General features: G+C 36.4%; 1 protein-coding gene across 7 annotated transcripts in view; it reads right to left on the reverse strand.

Moving 5' to 3' along the window:
- Nucleotides 1-12,129, reverse strand: part of NRG4 (neuregulin 4) — a 127,504-nt gene that overhangs the window by 49,801 nt on the left and 65,574 nt on the right. The gene's annotated exons all lie outside the window — the stretch shown is intronic.

Below are 12,129 nucleotides of genomic sequence, written 5' to 3' on the forward strand. Positions count from 1 at the left end.
TCTGTGATAAGACTTCCAAATTCTTCTCCATCCTGGTTTTCCTCCTCAACATTTTACTCAAAAAACATTTTCTTTTAGCATTTATTATATTCCAAGACCTATACTGGATGGAGGCAATTCAAAGACAAATAAGAGGATGCGTTTCTTCTAAGAAGCTTATATTCTATTAGGGAGCAGCATATACATAAATCATTAAGTGAAGTAGAGAGTTATAAAGATGTCTGAAACATGTCTGAGTGCAACATGAGCATATAATAGTCAGGAAAATTAATACTAGCTGCCATTTAAGGTAAACCCTCAAATATTGGTGGCTTAATACAAGAAAAGTGTTTTATTTCTTGTTTACATTACAGTCTAATGCCCAGTGACAGGCAGCACTTCTCCATCTCTTAAATCTGTTACCTGGAAAACATGGCCTCCAAGGTCACTGAGGCAGGAAAAAGACAGGCTGGAGTTTTTCAGGAGATGGTTGTTTGGGGCCAGGTTTCAAAGTGGCCTGAATCCCTTCCCATAGCAAGCATACTGTCCCAGAACTCAATCACGTGGACCCAACCTAATGATAAGTGAGGCTGGGAAATGTAGAGGACCCCATAGATATTTATTGAACACTAACAGGCTCTGCCACAGGGTGTCAAATGGAAAACAGTTAATTCTATTTGGAAAAACTTCATAGAAAATGTAACGCTTGAGTTGGGTATCAGATCACTCTACTTTATCAGTTTCCACCATACATGATGGGAAAGCCAAGAGAATCAACTGAAAAAAATATTACGAACAATAAAAGAATTCAGCAGAGTAGTTGGGCATTCACTCATTCAACAGATAATTATTGAGTGCTTACTCTATGCCTCTTCTAGATGCATGGGAAACATCATTGAATAAAATAAAAATTCTTAAATTTTTAAATTAAAAAAAAATCCATGGAGTTTATAATCTAGCTTGGGGAGATACTAATAATAAAAAAAGTAAATAAAAAATCATAGCATGTTAGTAGATGATAAGAGATTTGGAGAAAGAAAGAGTGGAAGTGGGAGAAGAATAGGTTTCATTTTTTTAAAAAGTGGTCTGGGAGGCTTCATCCAGAAGTTGACAGTGAAGACATGAAGGATGTGAGAGAGTTAGCCATAAGGATATCCTGGGGGAGAGCATTCCACACAGAAAGAAAAACCAGGACGTTATCTTATGATCAGGAATTTTCTTGGCATTGAGAACAGCAAGGATGTCCGTGTGGCTGAAGTAGATTGAACAACAGGACATGAGAAGGATATGAGGGCAGAGAAATACTGTGGCCGTATCATTAGGGTTTTATAGGCCTCTGATCTTTATTTGACAGAGATGGAGAGTCACTGAAGAGTTTTAAATATAGAAGTAACATGATATTTATTAAGTTTATGTATAAAAATTGATTTACATTTGTAGCAAAAAATAAAATCTATAGGAAAAAACTAGAGAAATGTGCAAAACCTATATAAAATGTTTTTAAAACACCCCTGAAAGACACAAAAGAGGATTTGAATAAGTAAGAAGATATGTACTGTTCTTGGATAAAAAGACTCAGCACTATAAAAAATTTTTCCTTATGTGAATGTATCAAACTAATGCAATTACCCCCTCAAAAAGTCCACAGTTTTTCTTTTTGGACAAACAAATTAATTCTGAAGTTCATATGAAAAAATTAAAAAGCAAGGATGGTTAGGGGTGTGGTGGTACAAAAACTAGACTTACCATATATTAAATCTCACTATAAAGATTCATCAATTAAAAGAGGTTGCTACTGGCACATGAACAGATGGACAGACCAAAGGAAAATGAGAGAAATTCCAGTAAGAATTTAAATACATATGAAACTTAGTATATAAGAAAGCTGGCATTTCAAATCAGTGGGGGCATTCGTGCATTTAATAAATAATTATTGAGTACCTACTATGTTTCAGGCACTATTCTAGCAGTAAACATATGAATAAAAATTCCTGCCCTCATGAGGATGACATTCTAATGGGGATTATGACATTTAAATCAAATATTGGAAGGACTGGGTAGCTATATTGAAGAAGATAAATCTGGATCCATACCTCATACCATATATGTATTCCAAATAGAAAAAATATTTAATTAAAAAAAAGGAAGCTGAAACAAGCATGGGAAAATTCTTTACAACTTTGGTATAGGAAAGGCTTTTCTAAGTATGACTTAAACTCGAAGTTTAAGAAAACAAAGATTGAAAATTTTGACTGCAGACAAAAAAATTACTGCATGGAAAAATAAACACCATAGGCTAGGTAAAAAGAAACATAATAAACTATAAATAATTATTTTAAATTAATATTACACAGAAAAGGCTAATCTCCCTAATATAAGAAAAGTTCTAGAAATAAAAAGAAAAGGATCAATAACACAATTTTTAAAAATAAGCAAATATGTGAACAAATACTTATCAAAAAAGATAGTTAATATTTAAACAATGAAAGTTGCCTGACTTTACTTATAATTAGGAAAATATAAGTAAAAAGAACACTGAGATACCATGATTTTATCTATCATATTGGCAAAAATGCAGACGTTTGACAACTCTGTTGCAAGGGAAACAAGTACTCAAATACATTACTGGTGGGAGTTCAAAATGGTATTATAATCCCCACAGAGAACAGTTTGGCAACACTTATTAAAATCACACATGTATATACCTTTAGCCCAGAAATCTCACTTCCAGGAATTTATTTTACAGATAAATAACTTCATACATGTGCAGATTTATGTACAAGGTTATATACTTCAGCATTGTGCAAGCAATAACATCCAACAATGAGTTCACCAAACTTGGGAGAAGAACGGATAAACACAGAGAGAACTTCAACAAAGAAAGGGAAAATATAGGAAAGTACCAAAGAGAAGTCACAGAGCTGAAGAATACAATAAATGAATTAAAAAATACACTAGAGGGGTTCAATAGCAGATTAGATGAAAGAGAAATAATCAGTGGTCTGGAATACAGAGTGGAACTCACCAAACCAGAGCAGCAAAAAGAGAAAAGATTTTAAAAAGTGAAGACAGCTTAAAGGACAATGGGACAACATCAAGTAGAATAATCACATTGTAGGGGTCCCAGAAGGAGAAGAGAGAGAAAAAGGGGCAGAATGTTTATTCAAGGAAACAATGGCTGAAACTTCCCTAACTGAAGGAAGGACACAGACATCCAGATTCATGCATATGAATGTCAAATCATTATGTTGTACACCTGAAACAAATGGAATGTTGTATGTCAACTATACTTCATTTAAAAATGACATTAAAGTGATCACTGTCAAGTAGACGATTCAATGTAAAAAAGCATTTATGAGATAATGTTAAATGGAAAAAGTTGACTACACCATTTGATTTCTTCTATGTAAAAACAATTGGTCATGAGGCTCAGCCTAAGGGCTGAACTGACTTGAAGTTATGTGATTTGGGATGGGGACTGAAGTAAATTTCTAATTGAAAAGTTTCAATGGAAAAGAAAATCAATGAAATAGAAAAAAAATGCAATTGAGAAAAATCAACAGAGCTTAAAATTGGTTTTGAAAAAAATTAATAAATAAACCACTAGGAAAGAAAGAAAAAAACACAAAACTCTACATCAGAAATTAAAAGGTGAACATCACTACAGACTCTTCAGATGTTTACAAGGTAATAAGAGAATAATATAAACAACATTATGCCAACACATTTGACATCTTATGAAATGGAAAAATTCCTTAAATACAACTTACCAAAACTAGCACTTGAATAAACAGAAAAGCTGAATTTCTTGTTTCTGTTAAAGATACTAAGTATACAATTTAAAACTGTCTCACAAAGAAAGTGCTATTGTCAGATGGTCTCACTTACAAATTCTTCTAAGCATTTAGCGAATAATACCAATTTTACACAAATTCTGTCAAGAGACTAGAGAAAAAGGGAACACTACCAAATTTAATTTATAAGACTTGTATAACCTTGATACCAAAACCCAGAAAGGGTATTAGAAGAAAAAAAATTACAGGCCAATATTCTCTTGAATACATATGCACAAATCCTAAACAAAATACTTGAAAATCAAGTCTAGTAATATATAAAAAGAATAACATAAATAAACGGGGTTTATCGCAGGAATGCAGGGTTGGTTAAACATTTGAAAATCAATGTAGAGACTTCTGTTCAGCCATGATGGCTGAATTTATCTTCTTACCTTAAGCAACTAAAAAATAAAGACAAAAATATAAAACAATGTTTACTCATAGTGGACAAGAGGCAGCACAGGATGGTGATCCCTGAGAGAAGGGTAATAAATGAGGTAAACTCTATGATTACCACAGTTTACTGGCTGGAGAAAATTTTCAAGCCACAGCACAGGGAGGGGTATTCATGTGGAAATGGGTCTTCCTGATTTGAGGGACAGAGTTTAGGATCTGAGGAGGCCAAGGAAGCTAAAATTCACATGGCACATCACCATATAGAGAACTGCCCAGAGAGAGAAAACTCCACAGAGCTTCAGAGGGTTCTACTTAAGTCTTCAACTGGATACCGATCAGCACACACATAAGGAAAACAAGGTTGGGGAAAAAAAAGAAAACACTGGAAAAAAGCAGGTGGAAAAATTCATGAAATTCACACAGGGTTGAACAGTTCATGCTCCTGGCAGCCAGAACAGAGAAACCTTGTAATACACGGGTATCAGGTAGTGTATTCAGAATGGCATTGGCTCGGTAGTGGGGGTAAATTATTAACTAGATTAAAAATTTCTCTAATCTCACCAAGTTTAAAAAGCAAATCTGAAGGATCATACTGCTTTCAAATAAATTAACAACATCCTAGGAAAAAGCTCAAAATTATTTAAATAAATACAAACAACACAACAAACCCAGATGTGACACAGGACAGAATTAGTGAACAAGGATATTAAAAACAGCTATTACAAATTATCCCATATGTCCAAAAAGGTGGAAGAAAGTACGATCATGTTAAGGAAAGATATAGAGTGAGGTTTTTTTTTCATATGTTATAAATCTCTTTAAGAGTTGATTTCCTGTTAATGCCAAAAATAATAACAATGTATTGTGTGGTTTATAACATATAATGACTTAAAGTATATGGCAATAATAGCAGAAAGGGCAAAAGAGGGGAAATATAAGTGTACTATTGAAAGGTTTTTATATTATAATTGAAGTAGTATAATATTAATTGAAAGTAGACAATGATAAGATGTACTATAAAACCCAAAAACAACCACCAAAAAAAAACAAAAGCAAAGAGACTGTAGCTGATTCAAAGGCAATTAAGTGGAACTATAAAAACATTCCATCTGAAAGAAGGCAGAAGAAGAGGAAAAAGGGAACAAAGAACAGAAGGGACTAGTAGAAAACAAAGAGCAAAATAGCAGATTTAAAGCTAATTGTATCAATGACTACATTAAATGTAAATAGTCTAAACAATCTAGTTAAAAGGCAGAGATTGTCCATTGGATTTTAAAAATCCGATTATATGCCATCAAAAGGAAATACACTTAAAATATAAAGACATAAATAGGCTTTAAATTAAAAAATGGAAAAATATATACCATGCTAAAACTAAGGGGAAGAAAGCTGGAATGTCTATGTTAAAATCAGACAAAGCAGGCATAGAGCAAAGAATATTACTAGGGATAAAGAGAGTCATTTTCTAAGGATCAAGGAGACGATTCATCAAGAGAACATAACAATCCTAAATTGCTTTTGCACCTAATAGCAAAGCTTCAAAATACATGAAACATAAACCAATAGAAGAAACAACAAATAGAAAAATCCACAACTACAGTTGTAAATTTCAGTGGAATAGACAGAATGTCAGCAAAAATATAGAAACCTGAACACTATCAATTAATATGATCTAATTGACATTTATCAAACACTCCACTCATTAAAATCAGAAATACATGTACTTTTCAAGTGTGCATGGAACATGGTAAATGATAGATATGCTAGACATATTATGAGCCTAAAACAAGGCTCAATAAATTTAAAGGAATTCAAATCATACAAAGTATAAAATGTGAACATAGTAGCATTAACTTAAAAATCAATAATACAAAATGTCTAGAAAATCCCCAAGTCTTTGGAAACTAAACAACACACTTATAAGTCAAAGAAGAAATCACAAGGAAATTAGAAAGTAAATAAACTAAATGAAAATGAAAACACAATGTATCAAAAACAATGGGAACTAAAACAGTGTTTTCAGGGGACTTCTGACTTCCCTGGTGGCGCAGTAGTTAAGAATCCACCTGCCAGTGCAGGGGACATGGGTTCGATCCCTGGTCCGGGAAGATCCCACATGCTGTGAAGCAACTAAGCCCATGCACCACAACTACTGAGCCTGTGCTCTAGAGCCCGCGAGTCACAACTACTGAGCCTGTGCACCACAACTACTGAGCCTGCGCTCTAGAGCCTGCAAGAGACAACTACTGAGCCCGTGTGCCACAACTACTGAAGCCTGTGCACCTTAGAGCCCGTGTGCCACAAGTACTGAGCCCACGTGCTGCAACTACTGAAGCTTGCGCACCTAGAGTCAATGCTCCGCAACAAGAGAAGTCACCACAGTGAGAAACCCACGTGCTGCAATGAACAGTAGCCCTCGCATGCTACAACTAGAGAAAGCCTGTGTGCAGCAACGAGGCAGCCAAAAAAGAAAACAACAACAACAGTGCTTTCAGAAGAAATTATAGCACTAGATGTTTATTTAAGAAAGAAGAAAGGTCATCAACACTGGCCTAAGGTACCTTGGCAAACTTCTTCCCCATCCAGTAAGACACTGCCTTACCCTCTTCAAGAAGATCTGAACCACAACTGGGGTATTGGGCAAGGTGTTCTCTAAGTTTGTTTCTTCCTTAGGTAGGCTCTCTCAGGCTAGAGGTAGTGGCTGCTCTCTTCACCTGTTATTCCTGCATTCTTTAGGTTTCACTATACCCTTCTTAGAAGCTAATCCTCTTTTACATATTTAATAATTCTCTATATATTTAATACTCAGATTACTGTTCAAGTTACTGTTTTGGTTCCTGTCTCCTGACTGAACCTAACTAAAACAGAATTGGTACTGGGTGTGATGGCAGGAGACAGAACCTCAAGGATAAGATTTTGGGATTGATCTGGTCATGCCCTTAGGTTTAAGCGTAGGCATAAACTCCCTGACAACAGGAAATGGGAGGCTATTAATCCATAGCATGCAGTAGCATCACAATTAATTGTGATGAATTACAATTCATTGTAATTGTACCAATTAAAGCAACTTAAGAGCTCTTAAGTATTATGGCAGTAATGTTGACCATAGGACAAGGTATGGGATAGATTGTCTTGAATGCACTAGAGAACTTATAGAAAGAAAATGATAAACTCAAATCCGAGTCTGGGAACTAAAAAGCTCCCAGAGCCGCCCTAAAATAATCCATTTCTTATAGCCACAGGGCTGATTTTGCTGAAAATCTAATGTGAAATTTACTTAGTTCAGGCTATTGAATTACAATACTAGTTGAGTTTATGGTCTTTCCAAGCTTCTTATGTGACTAACAGGGCACTGATTGATAAAGAATGAGCCCTTAAAACTTGAAATGGGGACATCTGGTAGGCAAGATGAAACTGGCAATCTTAAATACCCTAGTCCCTTAATTGTGGAAGTAGCTGGCCTTCCTGTGTCTGAGGAAAGGAGCTTTCCTTTGTTTAAAGAACTCTGTGATAACTTTACATGGGGCAAATGCCTGGCAAGGGGACACTCGTTCTCAAGACCAACCAAAATCAACCCTTATTTCTACTAGGCCAATAACTAGGGTCAAACATCAGCATACTCCAAACATAATGTATACACTATGACCCAAGAGGAGAAAGCTTATATACCAGAAGAATTACATTGTGTGTGTGTGTGTGTGTGTGTGTGTGTGTGTGTGTGTGTGTGTGTGTATCCTGGGGAATATGTGCAGGAGTAGATTCTAAGAAAAGACCAAAGAGGGATAAGTTTATTGATATGGGTGCACTTACTAGAGATTCTGGATTTAATGTGTTAGAGCTTCTTCCCATTGTATGAGCTAACAGCTTGGTTGGTTAACTGAAACTTGGACTCAGTAGCCTACATTTAATGAAAATAAAATGCTGGAGCTCCTATGGCATGCTGTACATGAGGGAGCATGAAATCTTAGGGTTAGGAGTGCTGAAGTGGATTTATCGTGTGTGAGCTACATGACTACCTCACCACTATGTCTCCCAAGAAGGTGTAGAAGGCACTCCTGTCACTAAGGCATTGGTAAATTCATTAGTGAGGGCAGCATCTGTATCTCTGAGGAGCTCTGTGGTTGCTCTTCTGTGTAGGCCACATAGACTATGGGTGATGCCACCATGAGACATCAGATGACCATATGGTCTGAGCTTCCCATCATGAACTGCATGCTGTCTGACTCAACTAGCTGTGTTTGAGCATCAACAATTCATTATCAAATGGAAATACCATATAAGAGACCAAGTATAGGCAAATCCATAAGGTACAATAAGTTATATGAGCAAGTAGTTCAGACTCTGATTCCTGTTGTGTTACCTCTTCTCAAATCTATGCTTATAGTCTCCTGAGGAGTTCCTAATAACTAGCAAAGGAAGCAAATATTCAAGCCTAGTTTATAAATGGGTCTGTACAATATGCTCGTGCTGAAAGTGGACAGTTACAGCATTACACCCCGTACGCAGGGGTGACTAATATTCAGTGATAAAGGAAAATCCTCCCAGTGGGCAGAACTCTGAGCAGTACATTGCCTATCCACTTTGTCTAAAAAGATGGCAAGAAGTATGGATCCACGGGCAGTTGCTCTACAGATCTATATAGATCCACAGGCAGTTGTTAACAATTTGGCTGTATGGTCAGGGAAGGAAGTAACAAGAATAGAAGATAGGTGACAAGAAGATGTGGAGAAGTAGGTAGATGGATATTTCAGAATGGGCACAGACTGTGAAGATATTTGGTTCCCATGTGACTGCATATCAAACGGCCTTCACTGCAGAGGGTGCTCTTAATAATAAGGTGATGTGCTCTAAATCAAAATGACATGCTGTGTCAGTCACCCTCTTTCCCAAGCTGTCCTAGTGCTTGCTTAAAGGGTCCAGTAACAAAGTGACCATAGTGGCAGAGTGGAGGATATGAATGGGCTCAACAACATGGACTTCCCTTTACCAATGCTGACTTGGCTAATACTATTACTGAGTGCCAAGTCTGCCAACAAAGAGACCAACACTGAGTCCCTGATGTGGAACTATTTTCTGGGGGAACAGTCAGCTACTTGGTGGTGGGTTGGTTACATGGTACATTTTCCATCACAGAGGAGGGCAGAGATTTGTTCTCACTGGAAATGACACGTAGTCCAAATATGGATCTGCCTTCCTTGTTCATAATGGTCTGCCAGCACAAACATCCAAGGACTCACAGAATGTCTCATCTACCATCACAGTATTCCATAACACAGCTTCTGATCATGGAACTCATTTCTAAGGAAGTGCCGCTCTGAGTTCATATCCATGGAATGAAAATGGTTTTACCACATATGCTATCACTTAGAAGCATCTGGCCTAATTAAAAATGAAATAAAACTAATGGGAGAAAAATAAAGCTGAAAGGATGGGGTTCCATTTTACAGGATTTGGTTATGTGCTTTGAATCAGACAGATATCATTTTATACGGTGCTGTCTCCCCCATAGTTAGAATGCATGGGTCTGGGAATCAAGAGGTGGAACTGATAGTGGCTTCACTCACTATTATACCTAGTAACCCACTTGTTGAATTTTATTCTCACCTTACAATTTTGAACTTCATGCCTATGAAGTTCAGAGATGCTAGACCCAAAGAGGATAACAATTCCATCAAGGAATACACAGATGGTCTACTGAATTGAAAGGTAAGACTTCCACATGGTCATTTTGGGCTCCACATGCAACTGAACCAAAAGGAAGAAGAGGGGGTTACTCTATTGGCTTCAGCAGTTGATCCCAACTATCAAGAGGAAATTGGGCTATTGGCATATAATGGGGAAAAGGAAGACTATACCTGGAACCCAGGGAATTCTCTGGGCTGCCTCTTAATACTCTACGTCAATTCTCAATAGTGCAGGTTAATGGCAAATTACAGCAATCAAAAAAAAGGTTAGAGTATTGAGGACTCAGATCCCTCAGGAAAGAAGGTTTGGGTTACTCCACTTGGTAAGAAATCTACTGATGCGATGGCTGAAGACAAGTGGAGTATGGAATGGGTAGTGGAGAAGGAAGCCACAGATATCACCTATGGTCTCATAACAAATACTTACAAAAAAGATTGTAATATGTATCTTTTTTGCTTGTTATATGTATGCATTTATTTGGAGATATTAACCATTTTCTTTTCATTCTCCATCTTACCATTACCGGAGGTTAAACTTAGCGATTAGTCTTTATATTACAGTATATTCAGTTGCACTACGACTAAACCTGAGGAGTAATTAATATTGCCAGCTATAAAAACAATTACTGTTGGGACTGAATGCCTCTTAATCTGGGGAAAGTATGAGAATTTCTTGGTGTGTGGAAGTTCAAGTGAGTGTAAGATGTACATATAGAAGCTGGGTAGCCAAAGGAGGGATATGCCAGTTATCAATTTACTGCCTCTCACCTCTAAATCTAGACTTTGTCCAAGCCTTGTGAAACTTGGGCTTGAAAGTATACTATTTCTCCTTTGCCAGCTGGCATAATGTTAGGCCTTGTCAGTAGAGAGCACTGGAAGGACACCGTAAGAAGGGATTTTTTTTCTTGCTCTTATGGTGTGATGGCCAGTTGGAGGCTTCTGGTGGTATACCCAGTTATACACACCCTCCAGAAGGTTTCAACAGCACCCCAGCAGGTCTTGCTCACACACTAGCAAGCAGCCTCCCAGTGAGACTCACCAGCAACCCAACGGGTGATTTCTGCTTAATAGCCTTGGCCTGAGAATTTCTCCACCATCTAATAGGCCATAGCCAAACTCTCTCCATCAAGATCTGAATCTCAGCATTGATGGAGCATCTCCCAAGTTTTTTCCTTTCTAGAGTACTCTCCCTCAGCTTAGAGGTAGTAGCTGCTCCCTGCATCTTCTAATCCTGTATTCTTTATAGGAATTCTTTTTACCAATTTAAATTTTTTGTACTAAATTAGGGACTATCAAGAATGACTTTATGCCAATAAATTTAATTACTTAAATGAAATGGAATTATTCCTTGAAAGGCACAAACTACCAAAGATTACTCAAGAAGAAACAGATAACTTTAACTTTACATCTATTAAAGGCATTGAATTTATATTTAAAAATCTTCCCACAAGTAAAACTCCAGGCCCAGATGGCTTCATTTTTAAATTCAACCAAATATTTGAGAAAGAAATATTACAAACCCTACATAAACTCTTCCAGAAAACTGAAGAGATGGGAACAACTTTCCAACTCATTCTATGAGGCTAGCAGTACCCTATAAAGAGTTCACAGTGTATAATTCCATTTACTATATAAAATTCTAGCCCCTGCAAAATCAATCAATAGTGACAAGAAGCAAATCAACATTTACTTGAGAACACAGGGATGGTAGGAAGAGATGAATTACAAAGGGGAATTAGGAAACTTTGAGATTATGGATATTTTCATTATCTTGATTATGCATGTGGTTTCATAGCTCCATACTTATGTCAAAACTCACACTGTACATTTTAAATATGTATTCTTTAAATATGCTTTAATACAGGTATAAAATATACCTTAAATATACCATATCAAGCTGCAAAAAATTAATATAATCTACATTAGACAAATAAAAGAAGAAAATCATATGACCATTTTGATAGGCACAGAAAAAGCATTTAATAAAATATAAAACATATTTATGATAAAACTCTCAGCAAAGAACAGAAGGGAACTTCCTTAATCTGTTAAAAGATATCAACAAAAAACCTACAGTTGATATACTTAAAAATGAAATATTGAGCTTTCTTTCCTTGAGGTCAGAAACAAGACAAGGATGAGCGCTCTCACCACCTCTATTCAACAAATATACTACAGATTCTAGCCACTACAATACAGCAGGCAACAAAGTAAAAAAAGGTATAAAGATCTGA

The sequence above is a fragment of the Stenella coeruleoalba genome (assembly GCF_951394435.1).
Source record: "Stenella coeruleoalba genome assembly, chromosome: 2".
Taxonomy (NCBI): domain Eukaryota; kingdom Metazoa; phylum Chordata; class Mammalia; order Artiodactyla; family Delphinidae; genus Stenella; species Stenella coeruleoalba.